The sequence below is a fragment of the Pseudopipra pipra genome, chromosome 18, assembly GCF_036250125.1.
Source record: "Pseudopipra pipra isolate bDixPip1 chromosome 18, bDixPip1.hap1, whole genome shotgun sequence".
Classification (NCBI taxonomy): Eukaryota; Metazoa; Chordata; class Aves; order Passeriformes; family Pipridae; genus Pseudopipra; species Pseudopipra pipra.
The window spans coordinates 12,840,508-12,850,587 of record NC_087566.1 but is presented as its reverse complement, the minus strand read 5'-3'; the positions used below and the strand labels follow the sequence as shown (position 1 = coordinate 12,850,587).

Sequence of the window (10,080 nt, the reverse complement as noted above, 5' to 3'; positions counted from 1 at the left end):
CGTGTGATCTAATCCTGGGCACAGCTGAGGGGCCAGCGCAGGTGGGGCAAAGCCGGGAGGAGCGCGGGCGGGCGGGAGCATCCCCGGTGCGCCCGGCGGGGCGGGCGGGGGGCGATGGCGGCCCGGCCCAGTGCGGTGCTCTGTCCCCCTCTGGTGGCCGCCGGCGAGCCCGGTGGCCGTGCGGGGCCCGGCACGGCCGGGGCTGGGTGTGCGGGACCCCCCCTCTCCATCCCTGCCCCGCGGTCACCCCTCGGCACCCGCCGCCTGTGGCCCCGCAGTGCGGGCGAGGAGCACATGGGAGGCACCTGTGGCGGCAGCAGGAGCCGAGCTGCCCGGCGGGCACAGGTGTACCCAATAAAGAGCAGATTTGGGTTGGGTGGGGCAGGGCAGCGGCGGCCCGAGCACGGCCAGAGTGGGGAGCATTTATCGGGAGCCCCGGGGGTATAGAGGGGTCCGGGCCCTGCCACGAGGGAGCTCCACGGTGGTGAACATGTGCGGGACTCTCTACAACTCCCTGAAAGGAGGTTGTAGCCAGGTGGGGGTTGGTCTCTTTTTCCAGAGGATTGGTGTGTGCTTAGCAGTAGGCCAACGGGAAACCTCCTGGATCAACAAGACAAGAGGGCTCGGTCTCAAGCTGTGCCAGGGGAGGTTTAGGTTAGACATTAGAAAGAATTTCTTTCCAGAGAGGGTAATCAGACATTGGAATGGGCTGCCCAGGGAAGTAGTGGATTCTCTGTCCCTGGAGGCTTTTAAGAAGAGACTGGATGTGGCATCAGTGCCATGGGCTGGGAACCACAGTGGTAGTGGATTAAGGGTTGGACTTGATGATCTCTGAGGTCCCTTCCAACCCAGCTGATTCTATGATTCTGATTCTATGTAAGGGAGCTGCGTTGTTGTGGAACTCCTTGAGGACTCATTGTGACAAAGGCACGTGGAACCCGTTGCGATGGAGCTGCGTTGTGATGAGGAGTGCGCAGCTCCTTGAGGATGAAGGTCTGCAGAGCCTGCTGCGAGGCAGTTCCTCGGGGATGAAGGACTGTGGAACCCACCGTGAGGGAGTTCCACTTGGATGAAGCCTGCAGAGCCCCACCATGAGGTATGTGGCGTCCGGGCTGTTGGCTCCCAGGGCCCTGGGGAGCCCGAGGTTTTGCGGTGCTGTGCAGGGTGAGCTGGCGTGGTGGGTGAAGAGCTGTGCCAGAGATGACCTCTCTTTCTAGGGTCGGTTCTTGGTGGCTGACTTTTGGATGGCTTGCCAGGAGAGCCTCTTGGAGTTTTATCCTTCTGTAATTCCCGATGATTGAGTTTTTTAAAAGAGCCCTGAAGCAAACCTTTGATGTCCTGTAGCCCTTTTGGTGCTTGGTTGTTCCTGTGTGCCCGCAGTGAGATGAGAAGCTGTGTCTTTAAGGGGCACAATTAAGCAAGTGTGTTTTTCTCCTGCTTTCCAGAAGTAGTTACTAGGTTTGAGGGATTGGTTATCGGATCCAGCATGACAGATGGATGCAATGTTGTTGTCTGTGACTAAACCTATAGAGGTTGCATAAACAACTTGGAGGTAAATGTTCTGGTTTCATTGTGTGTTTATAGGTAGGTGTGTATATATTTAAAAAAAAAGCAAAACCAAAAATCTCCCTGGCAATCTGGTGATCCTCTGCCATAAACGGCTTGATAACCTTTCCCCTTTTATATCTGTGTCCTGATTTCTCTTGAGTAACTCTTGCTAACAAAGCTGTGAGTTTAGCCTGCTGTCCATGAACTGTCTGAGACTTTCTGGAAGGCACCTTCAAGCTGATTCCAGCCTGTTGTCTGCAGAGGTCCAGGAGAGCTTTGAGTGCCAGCAGCGATGGTGGTTGTCCCAGGGTGGGAGGGTGACTCATGTTCCTCTCCCTGGCTGGCAGAACCCAATATCTGGTATCCAGTTCTCTGGTGCAAATAGCTCATGTTTACTAATGGAGCTTGCTTAAGGTATTCAAATACTGCTCAAATGCCTCAAGTCAAAGATACAGCTTTGCATACACGGAAAGTACCCGGAGCTATCTGATAACTACTGGTTACATTGTCCTGGTTAGCAGCCCTGTCTGGGCAGCAGCAGGTTTGCTTCCTATGGGGTTTTATTTTACCTAACTGTGGACCTGTGTATCTCTTGCTTTTGAGCATTTGACTCTTGTCCTGTATTTCTCTGCAGTTACACTTGTATTATGTCTTTTCCTGGTAATCCACCGTGGCATTTCAGCTGCTTGCTGAACTTAGGCACTGCAGGTAGTGGCTGGATGTGAAGCTGTGGGCTTCAGAGGATTGGTGTGTGCTTAACAGTAGGCCAACGGGAAACCTCCTGGATCAGCAGGAAATCCTGGGCTGTTGTTGTCTGCTGTAATGAGAAAAGGTGCCTGCTGAGACCCCTGCTGAAAGCAGCCTGCCCTAAAGTGTGGTTCAACGGTGAAGTGCCCCTGGGAGGAACTGCAGACGTCCAGAATCACTGGAGCAGTTCTTAACCTACTCAAGATCTTATCTAATGCCTGCAGGCTACAATTGCTGTGTGGCAACTGCATTTCTGCAGAGGGAGGGGTGTCTTGGGGAACTTAAATGTCCTTATTAAGAGGTTCCCAGGCTGACTTCTGGGAGCATTTTTGCCATTGCCTTTTTTTCTTTTGTAAACAATCACCTAAACTGGTTGTTGGTTGAGTTGCATTGCACTTGGAGCTAATTTATAAACAAATACCGGTTGAAATACAAAAAAGGAATTACTGTTTATAAAATAGTTCCCTGTGAAACCAGTTTCTATGTAAACAGTTTTTACATAGATTCTTGTGATGTCGATGTCACAGGGCATCAGTGGAGATCTTTACCAGAGTCACTAACAAGTCTTGACTGCTCATTTTAAATGGCTGCATTTAGCCATAAGGAAGGATAGGATTTTTAACAGCTAATCTGGGCTGTCAATATGGTGTATGTGTTGTGATTTGTGTGTTTGGGCTTTGTTTGTTTTGCCCCTGATGACTGTGTCCAAAACCAACCAGTGATACTGGATGGGGGAGAAGAATTGTTCAAGAGAGGTGCCCATACTGGCCAGCCACGATTTCCAGCAGGCATGGATATGAGCTTTCTTGGGCGGTGGACAGAGTAAATTTTACACCCAAGACAGTCAGAATAAATTGCAAACTGAACTCCAACCTTCTAAAGGAAATCCAGCATTAAAAGAGAGAAACAAACAAAATCCCAACCAAAAATCACAGGTCCCATAGGTATGAGGAGCATGGTGAAGATAAGAACCTGATGCTACAATCTGCTGTGAACAATTTGGCTGTGCTTGTGGTGTACTTTTGAGGTTAGCAGGTGCCATTTTGCTCTCAGACTTTCTCTGTAAAAGCAAACATTATTAAACAAACACTGGCCTATATTTCTCCCGTGCAGAACTGGTTACATTTTGGGCTCTCCAGAATGTCCACATGGCAGATCTGTCGATGCCTTGGAGCCATTTCTGATGGAAGGTTTTATGAAAGCCAACTGCAGAACTCCAAACTATTTCCCACACACTTGAGGGGGATTAGCTAATGCTTCAGTGCTGTGCTTCAGTGATGAAGAACAATGTTGTCATATTGTTGGCAGAGTTAGCCTTGGACTGGAAAATCCATTGAGCAAGGATATTATTGGCTCTTGACTCTGCTGTACCATTTCATGGGTACTCTTAGGCAATGGTTGGTTGTAAGAGGGGATCCATAAAGGATTTATACAGCATGGACTTCCAGCTGCAGTCCTCAAGACCTCTGCTTAGCTTCTGGCTGCTCCTTGAGGTGCTGACACAAAGTGGCCTGTGGCTGGAAAGTGTGTACAAAACGCCTGTTTTCAACTCTCTGACCAGCTTTGTGTTGAGCCCCAACCTAAGGAACCTGAAAAAGTGAACCAATTCCAGTCCTTTTACAGAGACTTACACGTATTGAGCAGTAGCTGAAAGGAGGGTGGCAGGAAAAGTGGCTGACTAAGCACAGAGCCTGCTGGGAACTGAATTTTGCACAGATAAGATAGAAAACAGGAGGAGAGGAGTTACCATCCTGCACTGTAGCAGTTGTTAAGCAGAGCAGAGGTCCCAGGAGCTGGCCCCTAAGCCCTGCCAGGTCTGGAGCAGTGGGGCTCTTTGCCTGTTGATGAGCTTGCAGGGTTTAGCACCTTTGATTATCTCCGTGACCTCCTTTTTGTCCCTGCTGGGATCCAATGTGACCTGTTAACCCAGGATTTGTTACCTGGGAGCTAAAACTGGCTGGCACACAGGTCTCTGGGCTCCCTGAGCTCTGTGTCACAGGGTGTAGGAGCGAGTGAACCACTGCTGGTGCCAACAATAAAACGAGAAGCAACGTGCACCCGGTGATAAAGATGAACCAGTTCTGCAGACTAGTTGTATGTCTGTGGAGGTTATGTGGGGCCAGCCAAGAGAATGGAAAATCAGGTGTTTGGAGGGGTAGCAGTAGATATTAATGCCTTAGACACTAGAGATGTTCACAGACCCATGAGAAGCCTCTGTTCTCTCTCTGCTCTCTGTGAAGCAGACTGTGATCCAGCTGACTCGTGCCAGGTCCCTTCCACCTCCCATCATCTGTGACTTGCTTCATCTCTGGAGTTTGTGTCAGCTGTTTTGGACATATTTCATGCTGGGAACTCCTCAACTCGTGGTGGCCAGAGGTTAACTCAGCTGAGAGCTGGCTTCCACTGAAATGTGCCTACTTTCTCAAGACTAGGTTTGTGCTTTTAACAGATGTCTAATTCTCTGTTCCCTCTAGGCCAGGGAGGTTAATTGGAGGAAAGTGACTGTACATCGGGCCCAAGAGCCTCCTACAGAGATACTTGGCACAAATAAATCAGCCTATTTTTGATGAATAACAAGGCCCCAAAGGCTCTAGTTCTTGCTGCCTGCACAAATTGCAGGTATAAATTTCACAGCTGATCACAGGGACTCCAGAATTCAATTAACTCTCAGCTCATTTGAACAAAAAAACGCTGCCTGCCTATTTAATTATGAGTGTCACTGATACTACACATGCTGTTCAGGAAAACTCCAATTAATAAAGCATTGCATCATTAATATGAGTGACAGCATGAAGCCTGTGACTCTCTGAGGATTCTGGCTTGACCCTCTGCAATGACAGACTTGGGATTTATTTGAAGTGGGAACCCTTTTCTTCAGGTTTGGGTGACGCTGAGGGAGCTCTGAGATGGTCTCCATGCTTTGCAGGCTGTTCTGGATGCCCTGTTTTGGGTGGTGCTTGGGATGTAATGTAGTGCTGGCCACTGATGATTTAGACCTTCTGGTACCTGGGGAACCTTGTAGGGTCTCTGATTTTGGGGATGGGGCTGCACAGAGAAGCATGAGGCAAAAATCTGCAGAGATGAATGTGTGTAAGGCACGGTGAGAAAAAGGCAGCAACATTGTTCTTGCACTGCCTTTACCACATTAAAGCTCATTTCACTGCCAGGAAGGGTGTTAACCAAAGCTATACAAATAACCACATCTCTGCAGAATGTTTCATTTTCAAGTGTTCTTGATTTAAATTTAGCTCGGTCTCAAAGATCTATCAATAAACAGACACGTTTCATTTTGACTTTCTAACGTGCTTTTCATTTTAAGCCCAAATTGATCTGATCTGGTCATTCCATGCCTCTGCTTGTGCCCATCCTGCTTCTCCCTTGATTTCACACCTTGCAGGTTGTGTTATTGGAAGTGGTCTATTTCTGCAGCTGCATCCTTTCCAGGCCTTCCTTTAGGAGGTTGTCTGTGCCAAATGGCTCTGAGCACAACTGGAGTGTCAGAATGACACACAAAAGGTATTTGGCCTGTTCTCCCTAAATTGTGTCCCTCCTTCCTTAATCACTATGTTTAACCCATGAGGATCACAGTGTAGCATTGTCTTTACTCCTTCTTCAGACAATGTCCAGCTTGTACCTCAGCTTTCTGAATAATACTGAATTCTGCTTTCTCTTCACACCACTACTTTTTTCTTCCCTGAGCAGCTCTGTCCCTGACTACAGCAACCTTCTTTCCAGCAGTGGCAAAACCAATCTCGCTGCTCTAGCCAGAGGCAGATGTCACCCCAGATTAGATGTCATGGCTCCATCTCTGCTCCAGTTCCCTGCATCCTTTGGGATTTCCACATTAGTCACCAGTGCATTCAGGAAGCGTGTGTCCAGATTTTGCTGCAAGAAGCTGGTGGTCCTTTTGATTGCCTCAGCTTTCTCCAGTCCTTACATAACCAGGCCTTGTTGCCCCTGTTCTCTGTGCTGCTGTTCCCTGTTGTTGGTCAGAGCTGCAGCTTTCACTGCCTGTCTGTCACATTTGAGTGGAACGTCTTCACCGTTCACTTTCAGGCACGGGCTTGTCATCCAACAGATGCCTGCAGGACCACCTCTCTTGTCCACAGGATTATCTTAAAGCCAAAAGCAGAAGAAAAGCTCTCTCGTGGCTCTGCATTTCTGGTCCATCTCTAGCAGCTACTGTAGTGCTGGAAGAGGGAGTGGGTGTTTTGTTCGAGTTTATTTTTGCAGTGAGGAGCTGCTCAAGCCTCAGATTTGTTCAAGGGTTTTAGTTACACCAGTATTTCTGACACTAGTGAGAGTTCAGATTTAAACCCATTCTTGAGCTGATGCAATCTGCAAACAAATGGCTGCTATGCTAGGACTGCTCCTTTTGTACTACCCACTTTCACCTTGTAGTTTGTTCCCCTGGTGCTTCATCTTTAGCTGAAATAATGTTTGTCCTGGGCCTGGAGCTACATGTCTGTCTCATACTTGTACAGCCTGAGGCTTAACAGGACTCTTATTGATGACATGAGGCCCTGGGCATTGCTGAACCACAGCTCCTGGATTCAAACTCTGTTGCTTGCCCTACACAGGTGGCTGTGACCAAACTCTCCTGAGACTTGGGTGAAAAAACTGTGTTAAGTGACTGTAACTCACTTGAATCAGCAGGGCACGGTGGTAGCTGCTACAGCCCTTGGGTGGCAACTTCTAATTCTGCTGCTCCAGCTGTGCATGCTCTGGAGATGAATTCCTGCCTCACTTTCTGAGCTAGGACTTGGTGGCTGTAGAAGAACAGTGCTCATCGTGGAGAAAGTGGCTAAAAGTCGATGGAGACAAGGGGGTTGGATGGGTGATGGAAAGGCTGTGGTAGTTCTTGTTTTCATTCTCTGTGTAGGTCTTCACACAGCTCACTATCTTCTAACCATTGGCTTTCATCTGCAAAGTAAGGATAGCCCTGTAACCCTCAAGAATACTTGAACTTTAATTGTGAATAGTGAGCCTAGTATGTATAGCAGTTGCCAGTGATGTAGCAGAATTGGGCTCCAGTTGTTTTGACACAAGTGTGATATTTAGGCTGCCTGTGGGAGGTTTTGCCAACTCTAGAACCTGATCAAACTGTTTTGCAAAGTTGTGATTGTTATAAAATGAAACTGCAGTGGAAGAAACACATGGTCACGCTTTCTTACCAGCTGCAGCTGGGCATGGAGGTTGTTGCCATTACTTGTCTTATCATGACTACAAGGCCAGAGCACTGGCTTTCCTGCTGTCTTGTCATCTTCTGGCTGCCTGTGGGAGCAGAGGGACAAGTTAGGGTTGTGAGCCACTTTGATATGTGCCCCTGGAGCAGGTCTGAGGTAGCTAGTGGAGCTGTGATGTTTGTCCAGCCTTCCTGCACATCCGTGTTTCTGAAAGCACTGCTCATCTGCAGTGAAATTCCTTGTAATGCTGGAGGAAATGGAATGTGAGCCTGCAGTACAGTGATGTGCAGATAACAGGACCTCCCCTTGTGAAAGGCTGAAACCCTCTAGAATTCCTGCCTCTAGCTTTCCTGGCTTTGAAGTTGGACTCCTGGGTGCCAGCCTTGGGAAGGTCTCAATTTCATCCTGAAAGTGGATTTCCCGTGCTTAAAAGCCTCCTTTTGGCTTCTTCTTTGAAAAGCTCAAACCCCAGTGCAGCTGGCACCCACACTGACTGGGGCTGTGTCTTGCCCTGGCAAGGAGTGCTGGTCCAATGTGTGGTGGCAGCTGGGCACAAGGTGCTGCCCCTCAGCTGAGGTTGTTCCCTGACTGGGGTGCCAAGTCCTGCAGCCCTCTTGGTATGACCCCGAGCTGCCTTGTTCCCTGCATCTGTCAGCCTCAGGGCAGCTTGTTCGCTTTGCAAGGCACAGCCCTTTTATCAGCACAGCCCACGGGCAAAAGGCATAACTGTTTTATTTGTCTGAGAGTGGGGGGAAAAAAAAGCTCTTTGTTCTCTGTGTAATAAGCCTTGGCCCGAGGGAATTCAGGAACCAGCTTTTGGCACTCATAGCACCTTTTGGGTATTAGTGAGCTGTTGGTGCAGGGACACCCTGCTCACTTTTTCAGTTTTATTGAATATTAGGTGGGTGTTTCACACTGGTTTATTCCCTTCACCCTTTCACGTCCTCTGAAAATCTTCTAAACTCTTCCAGAGGATGAGGAATCCTCCAGGGTGCTTCACAGCCATGAAACTGCTGTGTACTCCTCTCGTGGGACCCGTGCTGTAAGGGATGTGTGGCCACTGGAGATTTGCAGTCTCCTGTTTGGAAACCTTCCCTGTACAGTGTGTGGAGTGTGTCGCTCAGCAGGGAATCGAGACCTGCAGCATCCTGGGATTTACCAGTTTGTGCTGCTGTGGAAATATTTCCTCAGCACTGAACAGAATATTCAGCCCTGGCTTTAAGGGAACAACAGTAACACTTGCCATACCAAGATCAGGTTGTACCCTTTAACAGGCTGGGAGAAGGAGATACATGCTGCACATCAGGTGCTTTTTTCCTTTGGTTTGATGCTATTTACTACTCCAGGTGTAATTTAAATAACACCAGCTCTGAGGACTATTGACCAAGATCCACCAGAGCAACCCCTGTGTGACTACATGTATGACTACAGCTGATAAGCACCACAGTATGATAACCTAGACTTGAGCTATCCCAGAAACCTGGAATTCTGCTTTGGTTTGGCATCAAGTGCAGAGGCTGATCTGAACCTGGAGGATTGAAATCCAAAGCATGTGAGCCCTGGTTGTCCTGGGGGGCTCCTAAAACTTCTGCTCCTGTGTTGAGACTGAACTCCAGGTACTCACTTTTATTTTCAGCATTGTGTTCTGATCCCAACCTGAAATCAGAAGGTTTGAGGGGTTGAAGCCTGACCTCTGTGTTCCCTGAGTAGCTGCACTCTTGAGCTGTGTATATGCTTTTTTAATTTACATATCTGCTTATTCTAATTAGGATCAACCTCTAGATGAAATAAAACTGACTTGAGTACTTGCCCAAACTGTGAGGATTTGGGGGTTGAGTTTTGATGAAGTGTGGTGCATTTCTCTTTAACCAGCTCTGTGGTATCTGGCTTCAGCTGGGATCAATAGCAAAGGTGCCAAAATAAAGCAGGAGTGGCTGTTTTTGGGCTTTTCCAAGCCTAACAAAGAAAACAGGAAAGTAAGAGGGCCTGTTGTTAGCTGGAGTGTTTTCTTACCTCACTGTGTAACAATCTGCCTTGAAGGAATCCAGTGGTCCAGATGAGCACAGAGCATCTTTTTCATCCAGCCCCTTTGGGAAGCTCTGTGAGGATTGTCAGGGGACTTTATCTGAAATATTAACCTCTGTATTTGAGGCATTTGACCCCTTAGATAAAATGCTGAGGAGGGCACACATTGACTTCCCCCCCCCCCCCCCCCCCCCCCCCTTCTTTCTTGTCTCTGGAGAGACTCTGAAATAGCCACTGAGTCATTCTGCTTTGAAAGAGATGTCACCCATCCTGCTCCCAAGAAAGATCCCAGCTCATAGAGACGTGGCTCAGGAGAAACCTAAATAATAATTATTGGCATTTGAGAAGCATGCATCACTGCACTACTAGAGTGTTTGCCAACAAAAGTGCCATGAAGTCTCAGAAGAAAAGCTGCATTTCTCTGAGTTAAATTGTAACAGCATTCATTGATGTGCAGGCAGCTGACTTTGTTTTGTTGGTTTCTTTAGTCCAGTGCTTAGAGTTAAAAAAAGCTTTCAGCTTCTTCATTCCCTTTTTCCTGGGCTGTATGCAGACTTCCCCTCCACTGCCCTGG

At 48.3% G+C, this 10,080-nt stretch overlaps 1 long non-coding RNA gene across 1 annotated transcript; it reads left to right on the top strand.

Moving 5' to 3' along the window:
* Positions 1-584: 584 nt before the first annotated feature.
* LOC135424351 (uncharacterized) lies at positions 585-4,872 on the top strand. Its single transcript, XR_010435170.1, has 2 exons — positions 585-1,096; positions 4,770-4,872. It is a non-coding gene; the product is annotated as an uncharacterized LOC135424351 (long non-coding RNA).
* The last annotated feature ends 5,208 nt before the right edge of the window (positions 4,873-10,080 follow it).